The sequence below is a fragment of the Triturus cristatus genome, chromosome 7, assembly GCF_964204655.1.
Source record: "Triturus cristatus chromosome 7, aTriCri1.1, whole genome shotgun sequence".
Classification (NCBI taxonomy): domain Eukaryota; kingdom Metazoa; phylum Chordata; class Amphibia; order Caudata; family Salamandridae; genus Triturus; species Triturus cristatus.
Genome location: NC_140590.1, coordinates 432,970,235 through 432,989,617, shown reverse-complemented (window position 1 = coordinate 432,989,617; position 19,383 = coordinate 432,970,235). Strand labels below are relative to the sequence as shown.

Here is a 19,383-nt window from a genome sequence, read left to right as displayed (position 1 = left end):
ATTTAAAAGATGAATGCAATCACATATTTTCATGTTTTGCTTTAAGGTTTTCTATCTAAGAGGCTACTTGGCAATTCTGTAGTTTCAGAAACTGCTGAAGCTTTGCTATTTTGGTACAGAGCACTTAAAACACACATAAATATATAGTGTATCAATGTTACCTTTCCTCGCTGTCACCCTAGACGTTTCAGCAGGACATTATTTGTATTGGTGTTATGGCTGTGCACTGTGTCATAGTGTATGTGCTCTGGTACTGTACACGAGTTTTGCCCTGTTGAGTTATTTAACTTTCGTTAGTCCGTTGTTAGTTGGCACAGAAATTGCACCAAGAGCCTGGAACCTACATGTAATAAGTGGACTGTAGTGCATGTATACGCCACCAACATATGTCACAAAAATATATATATGACTCCAGAAAGCACCATTGTGCTCTGGCTAGGGTGCCCTACCGCTATAAAAGACAAGAAAAAGTCATGTTGTGTGGTCATGTAGAAAAACAATATTTTAATATATTGGTAATTGACCCCTAAAGCATACCTTGAAACCCAGAGGGCTAGGTGCTTAATGTATAAAAATGGCACATGTGTCTTCCCAGTGAGTACATAGTCAAATGCTGTTTTCACTGTGTAGGTCAAACTACATTCTCCATGAAGTGGCCTTGGTGTAAATAAAACCCTTTCTCCACCTAGGAAAGTTCTAGAAAAAATATTCAAAGTGAAATGGTGAACGTAGATTTCATGAGGAAAGTAGTGTTTTGCTATGTTTAGTGTGCAAATAACTTTACAAGAATGTACTTTGTGGTGCCTATCTAAAACTGGCTTATAATAAGTTTATTTACTTATCTCAGATTGCTGGAGTTTCTCACCTCATTTGTTAGAGGAAAATAGCCTTGGCTTTGTGTTCAGAAATGCCTGAGTTTTGTCTAAAACTGCCCCTTCACAGGAATTAACCACCAACAAATGAGACAGGAATAGTATGGAGAAGGGATAGCCTTCATGCTGTCTCTTTTGACTTGCAGATGCCAAACGGGGATAGCAGGATCTGCTCCCATTCATTCCATGGGTCCTCCTAAACTCTTAGACTAGCTCCAGTCCCAGCAAGAAGAAAACAGTTTTTGACCCTAACAAAGGGAGAATACCTACTTTTAAAAGGAGAGTGGTTTATGGAGAACCAGAACCTCTTCTGATGGAGGAAGGGATTAGTCATTTTGATATATGGATTATGAGAATGTGTAAAGTAAAGGAAAGTGGAGGTGCTGCAGTAGGAGGTAGGCACAAAGAAAGACGTAGACATTAATGCATTGGAAAATATTCCATTCACTGGATAGTGCTCTGGATGCTCTAGATAGGCAACATCTGAAGAAAAAAGACCTTGCTGGAATAAAATAAAATAAAATCCCCTGCCTCCTACTTGAACCCAGGGACTGGAACTTCTCTTCAAGGAGCAGGTGGCTGATCTCTTGTTTACCTGCTCCATAGACAGAAAAAGCAGAAGGGTTCCGGAATTCAAAAGGGCACAGTTCACCACAGAGGACTTGACCCTGCAATATCCTTGGCTGCTGAGAGATCTGGTGCCTTGAAGCCAGCCTGAGGACCTGATGTTTGCAGGTGGACCAGAAAAACATCTCCAGGAGTGACATTTGTTCATTTTTTTGAAACAGAATGAGGTGTCAAATCTATATTAGCAGTGAAGCGACACTAGCAGCTATGAAATTGAGCATTGCTTTGAAAAAAAAAATGAGTTCAGCAAGAGTATGCCATGACATATCTGGCTGCGAGGGACCCTCTCCTGTATCAGCTTTGGTCCTTGCTCCCATGGAAAATTTGAACTTCCAAAAATTATTCTGTTCCAGAAAGTACAAATTGCGAATGGGATGACCCACATGCTATATTTGATCGACTACCACTTGCGGCTGTCCCAATATTTTTAGAGTGCCTGCATGGGCTTGGCTAAGAGTTTAGCGGGTCAGAGCCCACGCCAACAACCTGCGGAATCCCAGAGTTTAGCGGGTCAGACTTCCTCCCTTCATTTCGGAGCCCACGCCAACAACCTGCGGAGTCCCCCAAGGATCCTCCATCAGCCACACCCTGTTCAACATCTACATGGCCCCCCTCGCTTTCCATCGTCAGAGCACACGGTCTCAACATCGTATCGTACGCAGATGACACACACCTCATCCTCTCACTATCCAACAAATCCCACATCTCGAAACCAAACTTTCAAGAAGGAATGGAAACATTCGCCAGGTGGATGAAGAACAGCTGCCTACAACTGAACACAGACAAAACCGAAGTACTCATCTTAGGCCCACATTGTGATGCCTGGAGCGACACCAGGGCCCCTCGGGAAGCCACCCCCACCCATGGACCACGCACGCGACCTCGGAATCATCCTGGACTCTGAAGTCAAAATGGACCGCCAGATCAACGCCGTCACCTCTCACCTCTTCCTGTTTCACAACCTCCGTCTCCTACATAAAACTCTCAACTGGATACCTCCCAAACACAGGAAAACTGTCACCCACGCCCTCATCAGCAGCAGACTGGACTACGGCAACAAACTCTCCGTCGGGATCAACAAGAAACTCACACACAAACTCCAGAACATCGAAAACGCTGCCACCAGACTAGTCCTCAACCTACCGCGCCATTGCCAAATCAACCAAAGCACTACACTGGCTCCCAGTTGAAAAGAGAATCACTTTCAAGCTTCTCACCCACACTCACAAAGCCCTCCACAACACCGGCCCCGCCTACATGAACCATCACCTCTCTTTCCACGCACCCAAAAGATCCCTCCGCTCAGCCCAGCTCTCCTTCGCCACGGTTCCACGCATCAAAAAAATCAGAACAGGAGGTAACTGTTTCTCCTTCCTCGCATCCAAGGCATGAAACACCCTCCCACTCCACCTCTGCCAGACACCAATTCTCTCCAAGTTCCTGAATGACCTCAAGACCTGGCTCGTTGATGAATCACCATGAACGTAAGCACCTAACACACCCTGATGGGCTATGGTATCTGTTGATTCCCCGCGAGGGCTTAGGAGTTGCACCCTCCCTTCCTCCCCCCAGCGCCTGGAGACCCTTCCGGGTGAGTAGCTGCTCATCACAAAACATGATTGATTGAAGAGTTTACTTTCAGGAGAGTGATGTTTGGATGACGGAGAAGAGGAACATTTCAAACAAGCCCCAAGCAAGCTATGTGGTATCACAACAGTTGAAAAGATGCTGAAACTGTAGTGCGATTGTAAACTGACACTGGGGCTGTTGAGAAATACAACTGTGGAGAGATGCTCAAGTCATAAACTACTATTGGACAGTAAAGAGCTGCTGGGGATAAAGAGTACAATTGGGATTTGCAGATATACGCTGGGATTGTAGAAAGATGGCGGGACAGTGAAGTGATGTGGGACGTGACTAGATATAGAATTATCATTTTTTTCACCTCAGGTTCCAATGTCCAATAACTTAGCACAGTAATACGGAAAATAAACTGACCTCAGGCGGGCATCAGAAATAGGCATTTCCTCCCTGCAGGTACAACTCTCTCAGAATGTCTGATTAACAGCAGCTGCGTCAAATGAGGCGGGGGAGACATCGCAGCAAAAACAGAGTGTTATACAGGTGTAATCATTGGGCAAGTCTGCACTCCATTGCATCCTCAATAACCATTGCTTCCCACTACACTCTAGTCCAATTTTTATAACAGAGTCCAGAATCTCTCTCCTTAGAGTCTTTCCCTAATAACTTCATTTTAGACATATAAAAAAGGGAATCTACCACTCAAAATGTTGTGGGGGTGTACCTCCTACCCAATTTCAACAGATTTCTCTTCTGGCCAAATAAAATAGCGTAAATCAGGAAATCTCTAGCAATTCCTGGAACTACTTCCATTACTCCAAAATGATCAATGAAAGGCTTACCTTAATTTTTAGCCCCAAAATTCCTGAAACTGTCTTTCCCACTTTATCCCGAAACCTCCTGATTCCCAGGCATTGGTGAAACATATGAACATCCATCGCCTTTTGTGGACCACACTTTGAGCATACAGTAGGTCTTCCTTTCCCCATCTTTGACAGCTTCTCAGATGTTATATATGCTCTGTGGAGTGAAAAGAGGTGGTTTCTCTTTAAAAAAGCAGGCTTGACAATGGAATATAATGTGTGCATCAATACTTGCTGCGTATTTTGTAACTGCTCCCTCGGCAAGCATCTTCCCTGCAATTCTTCTGCAAAGCTGAATACTCCATCTATTGTCCCAATACCAAAATGAAACTTCTTTGTTTCCTGGGGGTTTTCAAACATAATGCTCTTCCAAGCCGTTTCCAATGCCCAAAGGCAGCTTCCGGTTTTGTTCCCAACTTTTCAATTGTATATATTTAAATTTCGAGAGTTTGCTACCCAACAGCTCATTTAACTTGTTCCATGGTATAAGGTTACTGTCTTAAGTAAGGTCTCCCCAGACCCGTACACTTGCATTTCTTATCGGTAGCGCCAGTTTGTCTTTAAAACACACTGGTGTCCCTGGAGATTCCCAAATAGGGGCTGAGTGGGAGTAGTAGTCTAATTTTGACCATCATCTAATAGTATACCACATTCTATCCAATGCTTTAAGCACTTTTAATTAGATTTTTATAAAGTATTTTGGGTCTCCATATTTCAAAAGGAACATGTCTACACTCATATCATGCATGGTTACTACTTCTGATCCATCCGGCGTATTAAAAAGCATTCTAGAGTTATTCAGTTGGAAGTCCCAAGCATAATATTGGATGTCTGGTAGGGATAGCTCCCGCTTTCTCCCTTCTTCTCTGCAACTTTTTCCACAAAGTCCTAAACCAGAGGTCTTCAAACTTTTGGATGCCGAGACCCCCCTGTCAACATTTTGAGGCGTAAGGACCCCCTCCTGACAAAAATGTCTAAACCTGTTGACTAAATTGCGTGGGATGAAAATGTAAATGAGGTTATGTGATGCCGCGTATTTTGGGATAGCATTGCTTCATTATTTTGATATTTGTTACACACAGTAACGCTGAGGAAAGATTTCACCCAATCAGTACCCATTTATAACCAAAATACAGCAATTATCATCAGAAAGATTTCAAGTCAACCTTTGTGAAGGGCCTTCCACTCTGCAGCAATACGTGCTGCCACATTAGAAGCTCACCTGGCCCTGACCGGAAGAAGCAGGGGTCCCTTAAAACGCTGGCGGTTTTGTGTAGAGTTAAGCCGTTTACCCATGCAGCTTTCCTCTCACCCCCTCCCTTCCATCCCTCTCTCCTCTCCTAACCCCGGATCCCTCTCTCACTTTGCAGGTCATTTTCTTTCACCCCTTTTTACAACTTCTGAACTCTCCCCATTCAACCTCTCACTTCACCTTTAATCATCTCTTGCCATTCTGTCCTTTCACTGCCCTCATCTCTAACAGTCTCTCACATTTATCTCATGGCCTCTCTGGCCCTGTCACCTCCCGTGCCCCTCAGCACTTCTCATTCACCTCGTCTCTTCATTCAAATTTTTGTCTATTTGTATCTTACACCTCTCCAGTCCCCCCATTCCTCTTTCACATCTCCCCTTTGTTCTAACAGAAGCCCTCACCTTTGGATCACACTCACTTCTTGCGTGTCCACACTTCTCTTCGGTAATTCACATTTCTCCTCATCCCTGACCTCTTCAATCAAATTCTCTCACTCCCTTGCTGTCCTCTCTCATTTTGGGTGCGGATGCAAGTTCAGAATGGGATGAATGAATGTATGATTACTGATGGGCTTGTTTGAGTGAGTTGCATATTGAGTAGTGAGGGGGACAGGTGAGGGAAGTGTCACATGAGTGCAGGATGAGTAGTGTACTTGTGTGACTGCAGGTTGAGGTATAGTGTGAGCAGGACAAGTGCATTTTGAGTGCAGAGTGATCACTGTGAGTGCAAGGTGAGAGGGTGAATGGTGCAAGTGCATGGTGATCAGTGTGAGTGCATTGTGATCACTGTGAGTGCAAGGTGAGCGTGACAATAAAGGGCGAGAATGAGGAATGAGTTGTCCGAATAGAGGGTGCAATCCCAGACCCATGAAGTAACTCAGCATGTTATTGACGGGGCGTAGACTTTAAGATCTATGTTAAACTATTGCGGCATTAATCGGGAATCGAGGGTGAAGGAAATAAATAATGTGCTGATCCTGCAACAAACTTCCAGTCCTATGGTTAGGGTTACCAGCAGATTATTTTGATGGCCCAATCGGTACAAAAAAAAGCAGTCACCTAAAGCGGTATTTTCAGCGCTTATCTGTGCATACTTCCCAGGGCCGGCTTTAGTGCTGGTGGTGCCCTGTGTGACAATGTTTGTTGGTGCCCCCCCAATAACCACCCCACCACGGATTCTCTCACTAGCACCCTTTAACAGTGACCAAGTCTCCATAACCCCACACTCTCAGATGCATTGAATTAGTTATATAGTGCCACTCATACCAGTGTAGGGTGTCCGAGCACTTTGCATCACACACACATTACACAGAGACAATCAATCATAAGTGTGTAAATCAGTGTATAGGAAATGTTACATAAGCCAAAGGACTAAAAGTATAGGAGTCACATGTCATCCATACTGGTAGGCAGCATAGTTCAAGAGTGCTTGGTGTGGAGAAGCACAAACTCAGAGTCGAAAAAGAAACAGCATAGTTGGGAGTTTCCTTTAATAATAAGAATTGATTTCTAGCCAAATTAACTCTTTTTGCAACATTAATCAATGGTCTAATAATGTACTCTTTGTAGTGGGCATGCTGTTCTAGGATGAAAGTTAATAGCTCACTATTCTATATTAGGACTTTAAGTTATAAATTGCAAGTAACAAAAGGATGTCTCTTTTGAAAGCAGTAACCTGCTGATCTCTTCACATCATACGCACTCTGTAATCTACTTGGTACAAGTTCTTTGCAGCAGGCATATTAACCCTCTGCACTAACTTCACCTAAGTCAAAACCTCAACTATACAAAATCCTGATCTCTCTCCAGGAAGATAATTAATCACACGAGTTATCTTGACATTTATGTGAGGCCTGGTAATTGCCGGGAAAGAAACGCTGCAGCAGGTGCTTCAAAAGCACAATAAACTTTCACTCAAGGCGCCCCCAGAAAGCCAACTTTGTATTCCTTTCCATGAAATGCATTCTCACACTAGGCAGTGAATGTAAAATCCAAATGTAAGGAATAGGCACAGTGGGGACCCAGGGGGTACTGGAACCAGCAAAAAAACCTAAGCCTCTGTAACCAGTTTACAAAGGCATGTTAAATGGTCTTTAAAGACCTGTGAAAAAACACGGGGGTGCCGGAGATAGGAATCCAGACACTGCCCAGCTGAGCCCCCAGCAGCTCAAGTTTCACTGCAGCAGCCCGGGCTGAGACACAGGACGGGGGGAAGTGTGGGGGATGCTGAAGCCCTTGGGCCTGGGCAGAAGTGTGACTGGGAAGGCGCGACCCCCTTTGCATCACTCCAGGGCCCCCCTGGGGGTCGCGCCCCACAGTTTGGAGACCCCTGTCCTAAACCCTTGTATGCCCAAATAAAGGCGTTTATCGCCTGCTAGACTTTATTTATTAAAGATTTCTCAAAATGCAGGGGGTTCATATTGAATAGGAAAGTAATTTTGGTAATATCACCATCTTGACCAGATTAACCCACCCAAGAATTGTTAGAGGAAGGTGTGCCCATCCCTTCCTTAACTGCACAACTTCTCTTGATATTTTGCTCAGGTTTATTTCTGTGATTTCATTTATATCTTGCACATTTTTTAAACTCAAGTATCTCATTTACTTCTTAATCAATGGGTTATGCATTCTCTGAATCCATACCATGACCTCTGTTTTCCCCTCATTTACTAGATAACTGGACACTTTGGCAAACTCCAAAGCCATCTGTAAGGTGGCCGACAGAGTCACTGCAAGATCCAAGGAGATCATAATATCATTTGCGTATAATGCTACCTTCTTTACCAATCCCTCATGGGAAAAAGGAGGAATGTTAGCTGCTATTCTAAGTTTATGTGTGAGGGCCTCTATGTAGAGGTTAAAAAAATGGGGGATAGGGGGAAACCCTGTCTTGTGCCTCTAAGTATTTTAAAAGATGAAGATAAATTCCCGTTCACTAAAACTCTTGCTGAGGGTTGCTGATATATTAGTTGAATTGCTCTACGAAATTTATCCCCGAGCTTGGATCATTTCAAAACAGTAAACAGGCAAGACCACTTTACCCTATCAAAAGCTTTAGAAGCATCTAGAGTTATTACTGCTAAGGGGGTCGAAAGGGTAGGTGCATGGTCAATAGCCCCTATGACCCTGTGTGTTAACTCATGTTAATGTCTCCTTTAATGATCAGCTTCTGATCCTTGTGTATCACATCTCCGGCTATGTTACTTAATCTCCTGGCCAGGATTTTTGTGAAAATTCTATAATCAGTATTCAGGAGTGATATCGGTCTATACGATTCAGAGCTTGTGGGATTCTTACCTGGCTTCAAAATAAGTATAATTATCACCTCATCCCAAGATTTGGTAGCTGTGCACCTTGGTCTAAAATCTCCCTGATCATTGTTGTCATATATGAGATTAACACCTCCCCTAGAATTGTATATAGCTCTGCTGGTATGCCATCGGGCCCTGTGGCTTTGCCCCCCTTACTTGACTGTACGGCCATTCTGACCTCCTCACCTGTGATGTCCTGGTTTAGAAACTTTTGCTGAGTTGAGTCCAGGGGTTTAATAGAGCCTGCTAACCAACCATTAACCACTTCTTCTAGTACTGTACCCTCTTCCGAATATACATCCAAGAAGTAGTCCTTAAATGCCTCTTCTATCTCCATCTCACTGGTCAGCATAGCACCTGACTGCCCCTCCTTGATTTCCTTAATCCGATTTCTATTTCGGTCTGCCTTAATCTTCCTAGCTAATTGCTTCCCTGCTCCCTCCCCATACTCAAAATGGGCTAACTTACTAGCATCCCTTCTTTTTTCAATCCGAGTTTGGAGGATTTCTTCCATTTGGTTTTTCAGTAAATGCAGTTTTTTCACTGTCAAAATCCTACTATCATTTGCTAGCTTTATTTTTATTTCAGTCTCTTACTTTCCATTTCATCCTCTAACCGAGACACCTCACAGTACACCTAGTTTAATTCTGTATCAAACTGCACTTGTGATCTTACCTCTAATAAAGGCTTTGAGTGTGTCCCATATTATCCCGATTGGGAGCCGAGCCACTATTGATCATAAGGAATTCTCCTACTTCTATTTTCAGAGCTTCCATTACTTCTGTATCCACTAGTCTGGTATGTCCTAGTGTTCACTTCCTTTCTGAAAACCTGCTAGTACCCCTGATTGGTAATGTTACTGCTGAATGGTCTGACAGATGGGCCATTTTATACCTAATGTTTAGGATATCCTCTCTCAGACTCCAATATACTAAAAAGTAGTCTATCCTCAATCTATGTCCATATTTCTTATTATGAAATGAGGCACCCTGCAAGCAGCAGACCCTCTCTCTCCATACGTCGCAAACAGCATGTTGTTTCATCATAGATTTTAAAAATGCATGTGATTGGGTGTAAGTATAGCTCTGCCTTTATTTGATTTATCTAAACTCCGATCCATTATCACATTAAAGTCTCCTGCCACAATTACGGGACCTGGAAAATCTTACAGATTGTTAGACACCGTTTTTAGAGGCTCACAGTCGTCGTAGTTTGGACCATAATATCCTACTAATGTTAGTAATCTATCTCCTATTTTTATTTTGGTATGATCCACCTGCTGCCCTTATCCATCCTCGTATCTATTATCCATATTTTTGCCTGTTTTTTCACCACTATTGCTACCCCTCTTATATTTACGCTCTAATGCGTAAATACCATCTGTGGTACCCATCTTTGTTTTCGAAATAGCTCAACATATTCCTTTTTCACCAGATGTGACTCCTGTAGGATCAAAATCTGTGAAGGAGAAACTCTAAGATATTTGTAGTATCTTGTCCCTCCTCCCTTTCGTACGTAATCCATTGGTATTCCATGTTAGTTCCTGAATCGACACGTTCATGCTTTTTTCTCCCTACCCTCCATTTGGGCACATATGTCTCTTCTGAATGCCTTATACCTCTCTGAGGTTTTTGAGGACATTTCTATAGTTTTTTCCCACATGCTCCCCATCGAGTGCACCTCTCCCTTATCTCCCCACCTCCCTTGGAGAACCCATCCATACTTCCTTCTGGACTTGATGTTAGGCCAATTTTCTTACCCAGCATCATAGGCAACCACCACCAGAACATAAACAAAAACAAATTCATATGGCCCCCTTTACCCCCGTTTACATTCTTAGGAAAAAACAGTGCAGACTGTGTCCTACAGCTCCACTTATACACATATCATCTCCTAGTTTCCTGCTCCTCCCTTCCTCATAGCCTCTAACGAGTCATCTGCTGATTTTTGACTTCTTAACGTATGCATTTTATTATTGTGCACAACTCTTAGGGATGCAGGGAATTTAAGCTGTGCTGTCGCTCCTACTTTTTAAAAATTCGTCTAAATGCTTTCCCAATTGTCTATGCAAGGTGACCCGTGATAGATCTGATCTAATCTCAAATGAGAAGTCTTTCCCCCTTAATGTCTTCAATTTTAATGCACATGAAAGAATTTTTCCCTTTAGAGCGTACGTCTGAAAGTTAAGGAGAATCGTCCGTGGCTTAACCCTTTTTGGATTTTTTCTGAAGAGATCTCTATGTACTCGTTGAATATATTTTGCAATATCCCCCTCACTCTCATCAATCTGAACCGTTGCCTTTATAAGGGAGACCACAAAAGCTTTTAGTTCGCTGTCTTCCTTCCCCTCTGGGGCATTCAATATCCTCTAGTTTTTTCTTCTTGAGTTATTCTCCAACTGCTCCAGTTTCTCCTGCAATTCTTGATCATCCTTCCGTAGCACCTGTAGTTCCATTTTACTATTGCTTAGATCTTCTTTGAACTCCCCCACCGTGGTCTCAAGCTTCTGTGTCCTTACAAACAGAATATCAATCTTCAAGGGCCACACAGAAACTGAGTATTTCACCCTGATTTGCTTCAGATACAGTGAAACCCTTTCTAATATCAACAGTGAGCAAAGAAAACATACTCTCTAAGGAGCTATCTGGCGCCTCTATATTTGTTTTTCTTTCACTAGTATTCTCCAAGTGGATGATCCTACACAAGATAATGATAAGGAGAAACATCCACCAGACATGGCCTTAAGAAAACAAAAAAAAAGAAAAATCCCAAACCAATTTAGCAAACTAGAGAATATGGAATAAATAAAAAGACCCAAAACTAAACATCCAATAAATAGAACCAAAGATATGATTTTTTTAAAGTTTGAATTAAAATCGCACGAAAAGGCTCTAATTGTAAACCTTAGTTAACTGTTCACACTAACCTGAATCAAAATCAAAAGTTAAAACCAACCGCAATGCAGTGTGGGTCAGATATTGGCGTTTGTTGGTCCCAGTGGAAACCTTATCTTCTGACTTAGAACGTTTTATGGAGAAAAAGTGGTATTCGATGATTCATTGACAGCGAAAACTGCAAGCTGGGTCCTACTTGGGGCCTGACGACGGTGGGTTTCTAAAGAGCGGGGTCCCGGTGTGGTCATTGACAAAGGCGGGAAAGCTCAGAGTGGGTGAAATCTGTACCCGGAAAGCCTCTACATCGATCAGATGTTCGGCTTTGGTCCTGATGAAGTCCAATACCTTCAGACTTGGAAACTTTTATGGATGTCAGTACTCCTTCAGCAGGGCAAACAAGCAAGGTAATTGCAAGTGGTGATTCAACATCGATGGCTGCAGCTTCGACTGTGACCACAGTCTACATCGGTTCTCCAGACAGAAAGTTGGCAACAAGTTTTAAAGTCCCAGATTTTGCAATTTGGGGAAATGAGGAGTACATTCAAACATCAGCCAAAGACTTGAGTGGGCTCCACTTGGCCGTTAGGACTCACTTCAATGGAGGCCAGCAACAGGGTCCAAGGTAGGTCTAGTTGGCATTGGCCAGCTGGTAAGTTGCGCGGAAATGGCATCTGGAAGTGTGTTGTATCTAGGCCTGGGCGAAAATTTCGTTCCGTTTGCGGAAATTGCGATAATTTGACATTTTCGCGTTCCGCGGAGAGTGCGAAAATGTCAAAATTTCCGGTTTCCGCAGCTTGGGGATAATTTGTTTCTTGCTTGCGCTGTAAAATATTACATTCTCGCGCGCGCCTGATCGCCTTACTGAATCCCTGCGTTCGCCGACAAGTTTTCTTGATCCGGTCGCGTTCTCCATGAGATGTTGTATTGTTTTTAGCCATTTGCGCTGTCTCGCGACAGTTCGCGCCCGCAGTGACGTCATGCGTCGCGCGATCACGTCTTTCTTCTCGCGATCATGCACCGCGAGACAACTCAAAACAAGATGGCCGCGCCCGCAAGCAACCACATGGGTAAGTTGGCGACCCGCAACCATGCAGAAAATCTCGCGAACATGCGGGAAAAAAACTTCCGCATCTTCGCGATATTTCCGCTTGTTTGCAATAATTTTAAACATTTTCGCGATAATTTGCGAAAGTTAATTTCGCAAATTCCGCCCACCCCTAGTTGTATCCTCATAGCTCAAACAGGTGGACAGCCAACTGACCTTTGGATTCATATCTGGGGACCAGGGTTCAAAATAAGCAGGCCCATTCTTCCTTCGGTTATTAGACAGCAGGGCAGTCCTTCTAATCTTCACAGGCCCAGAAGTGGAAAGGTCTACGTGGTCCACTTTTATACCCAGTGCTGCATTTCAGTTCAAATCACTCTTCTTCTGCTGCGAATTGGATTGAGTTTCATTCTCCCTAAAAATCATTTAGGGGTGCTTACAGAACTTCCGTTGGATTCCCTGTTTCCGCCCTCCTGAGCCCACCTGAAGTCAACAATCACATTGGATGTAAGTTTGATGATGACTCATGTCACATAAATAGTGTGTGGGTCAGAGCTCATGGAAACCGAAGGCTGGTTTTTTTCTCAGACTTGATGTTTTAGTGGGAAGTAGGAACACAATATTCTAATGCATTGTGGATGGAACCTCTAACAATGGTCTTTGAGTTTTTAGGGGAATCCAAGGTTTGCACCCCTATGTTAGACATGGCACCTTGGTGTGAGTCTCCCTTCCACTTTTTGTCGCTGTGCCTCATGTGTTTTGCTGGTGTTGGCTGCTCAGAGCACTGTGCCACTGCCAACCAGTGACACAGTGCAAGTGCTCCCTATTTAAAATGTATATGTTGGTTGGATTCCATGATTGGCTTATTTGGTTTACTGTCAGACCCCAGTAAAGTGCACCGGGAGTGCCCAGGGCTTGTAAATACAAATGCTGCTGGTGGGCTTGCAGCACTGGTTGTGCCACCCACAGAAGCGGCCTGGTAAAATGTCTCTAAGGTCTGCCATTGCAGAACCTGCGTGCAGTCTGGTACTGTCATGCTGACTGGGTAAGTGCACACACTTGCCAGTCCCTAAACCTTCCCTTAACTTCATATCAGTCACCCCTATGGTAGGCCCAAGGGCAGGGTGCATTGTAAGCAGAAGGTAGGACAAGCCCTGATGTGTGTGGCATGTCCTAATAGTGAATTACAGCCATTTTCGTTTTTCACTATTGTAAGGCTACCTGTTCTCCATATGCCAGACTGGGCTGTTAGAATTGTTACATTCTATGATCCTAACAGACCCAGGGGGCATAGTAGAAATTCGAGTTTAGTATGCCTGAACTCAGAATAATAAAATACATCTTTTAGTAAAGTTTATTTTAATATTCTGTGTTTGCAAATACCACTTTTAGAAAGTTGGTATTTGTTTGCCTGACCATTTCAGCCCGCCTCTGCTATGATGTGTATCTGCCTGTCTGGTTGTGTGAGTGACAGGGCTGGGAAACCCAGAGGGGCAGGGCTAGGTAGCCTGGTGGTGAATAGGAAGATTGGCAGTCAGATGGGTGGGATGAGTACACCTGGGCTCTGAATAGGGTTGTGCTCTGCTACCACAATGCTGGCTCCACCTCCTGCGGAGCGGCTGATGTCTCTGCCCTGCACCCTGAATAGAAAGGCAGAGTCATGTCAACAGAGTGCTGTAGGAGGAGTACTGTCCCTGACCTGGGGGATTGGCCTGCAGTGGCTGCCTTGCTGCTGAAGGAGAGGAGAAAGACTACTAAAGACTTTGCTTCAACTTGTGCTTTAAAAAGATCTCCAAGGGATTGAACTGAGCTTGCCCCCTGAACGAAGTCCCAGGACCAGTGGATTTCACCCCCAGCTCCATAGAGTCTTTTGGAAGTGCCTGCTGCTGTTGTTGGGTAATCTGAGGGACGGCGTGTCGCAAGGAGCTGGAAGTGCGACGTCGGAGCTGTTGCCGTCGCATCTCGCAGAGAGTGTCGCTGCTGCAGCATCGCATCGAGCGGAAGCGTCTCGCATCATTCCGGAAGTGTCTCGCAACGCCGAAGGAGCGTGTCGCCATTGCAGCCATCGTAGCTGTCGCATTGCACCGCATGGAGGAGGAAGCGTGTCGCCATCGCAGCCATCGTGGTAGTCGCATTGTACCGCATCCAGAAAAGCGCCTCGCATCCACGGAGAAGCGTGCCGCCATCGGAGCCGCTGTCGTCGCATCTCGCAGAAGGGGTGTTGCCGCTGCAGCATCGCATCGAGCGGAAGCGTCTCGCAACGTCGGAGAAGAGTGCCGCTGCCAAGGCCGCTGTCGTCGCATCTCGTCAAAGGTGACGCCACTGTAGCTGACACATTCAGTCGAGTCTTCTCGCAACATCGGAGAAGCGTAACGCATCTGGAAAATCCCTTCTTTATTTCTTTTGCACCAAGAACTTCAATGCATCTGCATCGCTGCAACACTTTCGTTGCCCTGCGTGTCGCATCTAAGGTACATTGACTTAAAGTGTCGCATTTAAGAACTTAAGAGAAACTAAGCAATCTTCTACCAACTAAGCAACCGTATTGTGTATTTTTAATCGTTTAATGGTCTTGTGATAATCCTCTATAAAGAATCCTTATTTTTAATATAAATACCTGTGTGGTGTCCATTTGTAGTGTTGTCACTTGGTTACTGTATGTGTTCACAAATGCTTAACCTGTAACGCTCTGAGATAAGCCTTGTCTGCTCGTGCCAAGCTACCTAGAGGGTGAGCAGGGGTTGTTTTAGTAGTGTAACCCCTTTCCCTGACTAGAGGAAAGGTTCCCTGCTTGTCACAAGTACCTACCTGTGCCAACCAGAGAACCCGGATTCTACCATTGGTGGTCAGCGGTGAGGATTCTGGACTTGCATTTGTGACTCATGTACAGTGATTGGTGAACACTATTTAGTGAGTGCAGACCTTAAACACAACCAATACTTGTTGGTAGATTTCTTTTTGGGAATTTCTATTTTTGAGTACTGCCAAACTTAACCATGGTGGAGAAAGTAGCATCCATAGTCTCTGTCAATACAGAATTGGAATGGGAAGAAGAGAAAATAGACAGTTACACTACAAAGCAGCTAAAGTCCTTCTGCAGGAAATTCAAGGTTTCTACTACTGGATGTAAAAACAAGCCAGAGTTCTACAAGGCGCTGAGGGCCTGGGTAGAAGCAAGGAATGCCATTGATGATGATAATGCAGAGGAACAGTTAGATGGGCCAGAAGGTCCAGGTGGAAGGAGAACCCCTTCCCCTGCTGGTAGCAGTGTTTCTAACCACAGTCTATCTCCAGAGGAGCTGGCAGATAGAAAAGAGTGTAGGATGCATGAATTGGAGCTGGCCAAGCTCAAGTTAAGTGGGCAGTTAGAATTGGAAATGCAGAGTAGAAAGTTAGCCCTGGAAGAAAAGAAGCTACAATATGAACATGAAAAGGTTTTGAGGGAGATGGAGCTGAAAGCCCAGAGTCTAGAAAAGGCTCCCTCTGGTGGCAGCACACCGTCAGTGCAGGTGGAGTCAAGGGTGTACATACCCAAGGATGTAGTAAAGGAATTTTTTTTAAATGATGACATAGGGCAGTGGTTTAAGGCCTATGAGGTAGCCATGTCTTCCCACCGGGTCCCTGAGAAAGATTGGGGAGCGGGGTTGTGGGGACGGTTCCTTAGTGAGGGGCAGGATACACTGCTGGATTTGCATTCAGATGATTATAATTCCTATCCCTATATGAAGGCTGCTTTGATGTCTAGGTATGGGTTGACCCCTGAGTTATATAGGCAAAGGTTCAGGGGTTGCACCAAGATTCCAAACAGTACATATGTTGAGTATGTGACTATTTTTTGCAGAGCACTGGATGGTTGGGTGAAGGGTAGCAAAGTTAATGATTTTCAAGGGCTGCTTGATTTAATGGCATGGGAGCACTTGTCTAGTAATTGTTTTCCTGAGCTACGCCAGCACCTGATTGATAGTAAGCTGACTAACCCTAGGAAGCTTGCTGAGGAGGCGGACCGCTGGGTCAGTACCAGGGTCCACAAGGGTCAAGTGGGAGATTCCGCCAAAGGTGGGCAGGGTCCCCAGCAGAAGAGTGGGGGGGACAAGGGTAAACAGAGGGAGTTCCAGAAGAGGCCCCAAAGTAATCCCCAAGGGAACCAAGGGAAAGGTTCTCAGCCTCTCCCACCACAGAAACCGACCGGGGCCCCGACAGGTACACCTGTTCAGAAGGGGCCCATCAGATGTTACAAGTGTGGTAACCTGGGGCATTTTGCCTCTGATGTGAAGTGTCCATTGTTTGGTAAACCAGCACCCACTGGTGCTCCCTCCCGGCAGGTGACTAGTGTAGCCCTGGGGGAGGAAATGGGTGTCCAAGGTGGGTGGGGTCCCACAGAGATGTCCCTTGTCTCATTAGGAGACTATGAAGTGGTCCCCCAAACCCAGCTGCCTGAGAACACTAATAAATACAGGCAGTGGGTGACCAAAAATGGCCATAGGGTTGATGCTCTCAGAGACACAGGAGCCAGTGTGACGGCTGTCAAGCGCCACCTGGTGTCTCAGGAGCAGGTTGTTCCAGGAGCATTCTATCCGGTTGTTACCGCCGACAACACCGAGAGTCACTGCCCAGTGGCTCAGGTTCCCTTTCAGTGGGGGGGGGGGTCTCTGGTACTCTTCAGGTAGCTGTGAGGCCCGCCATGCCTGTAGACTGTCTGTTAGGGAACGACTTGGAGAGCTCACCTTGGGCTAAGGTGGAGCGGAGTGCTCACCTGGAGATGTTGGGTATGCCGGATTGGGCGTGTGTCACCACACGGTCCATGGCAGCCAGTAGAGGTGCTCAAGAGGTCCTGGAGCCTGAGAGGGAGGCCCAGGGACCGGCCTTAGAGAGAAGGAGCAGGGGGTGCGGGAAACCGGCTCCTGAAGTTCCCACGGTCCAGAAGAAAGCAGACCTTGAGGGGGATGCCCTGGAACCTACAGGGGAACAGATAGCTGAACTGGGGGACCTGCCTGAGCTGACCCATTGGCAGCAAGAAGGAGGACCCTCCAGGGAAGAGTTATGCAGGGAGCAGAAAGAATGCCCTTCTCTTGTGGGTATGCGGCAGCAGGCTGCAGACCAGGCCAACGGTGATCAGTCCGGAACATATTTCATTTACTGGGAGAACGACCTCCTGTATTCTGAGCCTAAGATTGCTGAGCCTGGGTCAGCCTGTGTGCTGGTGGTACCCCAGCGCTTCAGAGCCTTCCTACTGGGGCTGGCTCACGATGTACCCTTAGCAGGACATTTGGGGCAGGACAAGACCTTTGAGAGGCTTGTCACCCACTTCTTTTGGCCCCAAATGCGCAGTAGTTCAGATACTCACTGCAGAACATGCCAAACTTGCCAGGCAAGTGGGAAGAGTGGAAGGAAGCAGAAGGCTCCACTCCAACCATTCCCTGTGGTCGGTACCCCATTCCAGCGAGTGGAGATTGACATTGTAGGGCCACTGGACCCCAGGATAGCGATGGGCAATAGGTTCATCCTGGTCCTGGTGGACCATGCCACCCGGTACCCGGAAGACATCCCTCTGAGGACAGTGACGGCCCCCGTGGTGGGACGTGCGCTGATGGGAATTTTCTCCCGAGTGGGATTCCCTCTAGAGGTGGTGTCTGACCGAGGTACCAATTTCATATCTAAATATATGAAATCCCTTTGGCAAGAGTGTGGTGTAACCTACAAGTTCACCACACCTTACCACCCCTAAGGAAACGGGTTGGTTGAGAGATTCAACCAAACCCTCAAAGGCATGAGAATGGGCCTGGAAGGACCCATGAGGCATAAGTGGGACGTCCTCTTACCATGCCTTCTCTTTGCTTACAGAGAGGTGCCACAGAAGTCTCTAGGGTTCAGTCCCTTTGAGCTTCTGTGCGGACACCCAGTGAGAGGACCTCTAAGTCTGGTCAAGGAAGGCTGGGAGCAATCTCCCAGGAAACCTCCCCAGAATGTATATAGCTACATGCTGGCCTTCAGAAACCAGACTAGGCGTTTCAGGGAACTTGCTGAGGCAAACCTGGAAGCCAGCCAGGAGGAGGTGAAGTGGTGGTACGACCGGAATGCCACTCTGGTAGAGCTTCAGCCTGGACAGAAGGTATGTGTCATGGCCCCCGTGGAGCCCTGTGCGCTCCAGGATAAGTGGACCGGTCCCTTTGAGGTGGTGGAGCGCAAGAGTCCGGTTACCTATTTGGTGGACTTGCGGTCTCCAAGGAACCCCTTAAGGGTCCTTCATGTCAACCGCCTCAAGCCCCACTTGAAGAGGTCCCAAGTGGGCATGCTCTTAGCGACAGATGCTGGGATGGAGGAGGAGACCGAGCCTCTTCCTGACCTCCTGTCAGCCAAGGAGAAAGATGGGTCAGTGGATGGTGTCATCCTCTCTTCCGCCCTGACCCCTGAGCAACAGAATGATTGTCGCCAGCTGCTGGGACAATTTTCTGACCTGTTTTCCCTGGTCCCCAGTGTCACTGATTGGTGTGTCCATGATGTGGACACTGGAGATAGTACACCTGTGAGGCACAAGGCCTACAGGGTGACTGACAGGGTAAGGGCCTGCATCAAGGAGGAGGTCTCCAAGATGTTTGCCCTTGGGGTAATTGAGTCCTCAAGCAGTCCTTGGGCCAGCCCAGTGGTCTTGGTCCCAAAGGCTGCAGCGCCGGGAGCCACACCCAAACTCCGGTTCTGTGTGGACTACAGAGGACTCAATTCAGTCACCAGGTCTGACGCACACCCCATCCCCAGAGCTGATGAGCTCATAGATCGGCTAGGGGCTGCCCACTACCTCAGCACGTTTGATTTAACGTCTGGGAATTGGCAGATCGCCTTGACCGATGGGGCCAAAGAGAGGTCAGCATTTTCCACCCAGTTCCGGGTCATGCCCTTTGGGATGAAGAATGCCCCTGCCACCTTCCAGAGGTTGGTTAACCA

The 19,383-nt window shown here is 46.1% G+C and overlaps 1 pseudogene; it reads left to right on the top strand.

Annotated features, from left to right (window-relative positions):
• Window positions 1-11,830: 11,830 nt before the first annotated feature.
• The window catches only part of LOC146809881 (uncharacterized), a 102,934-nt pseudogene continuing 95,381 nt past the window's right edge, over window positions 11,831-19,383 (top strand).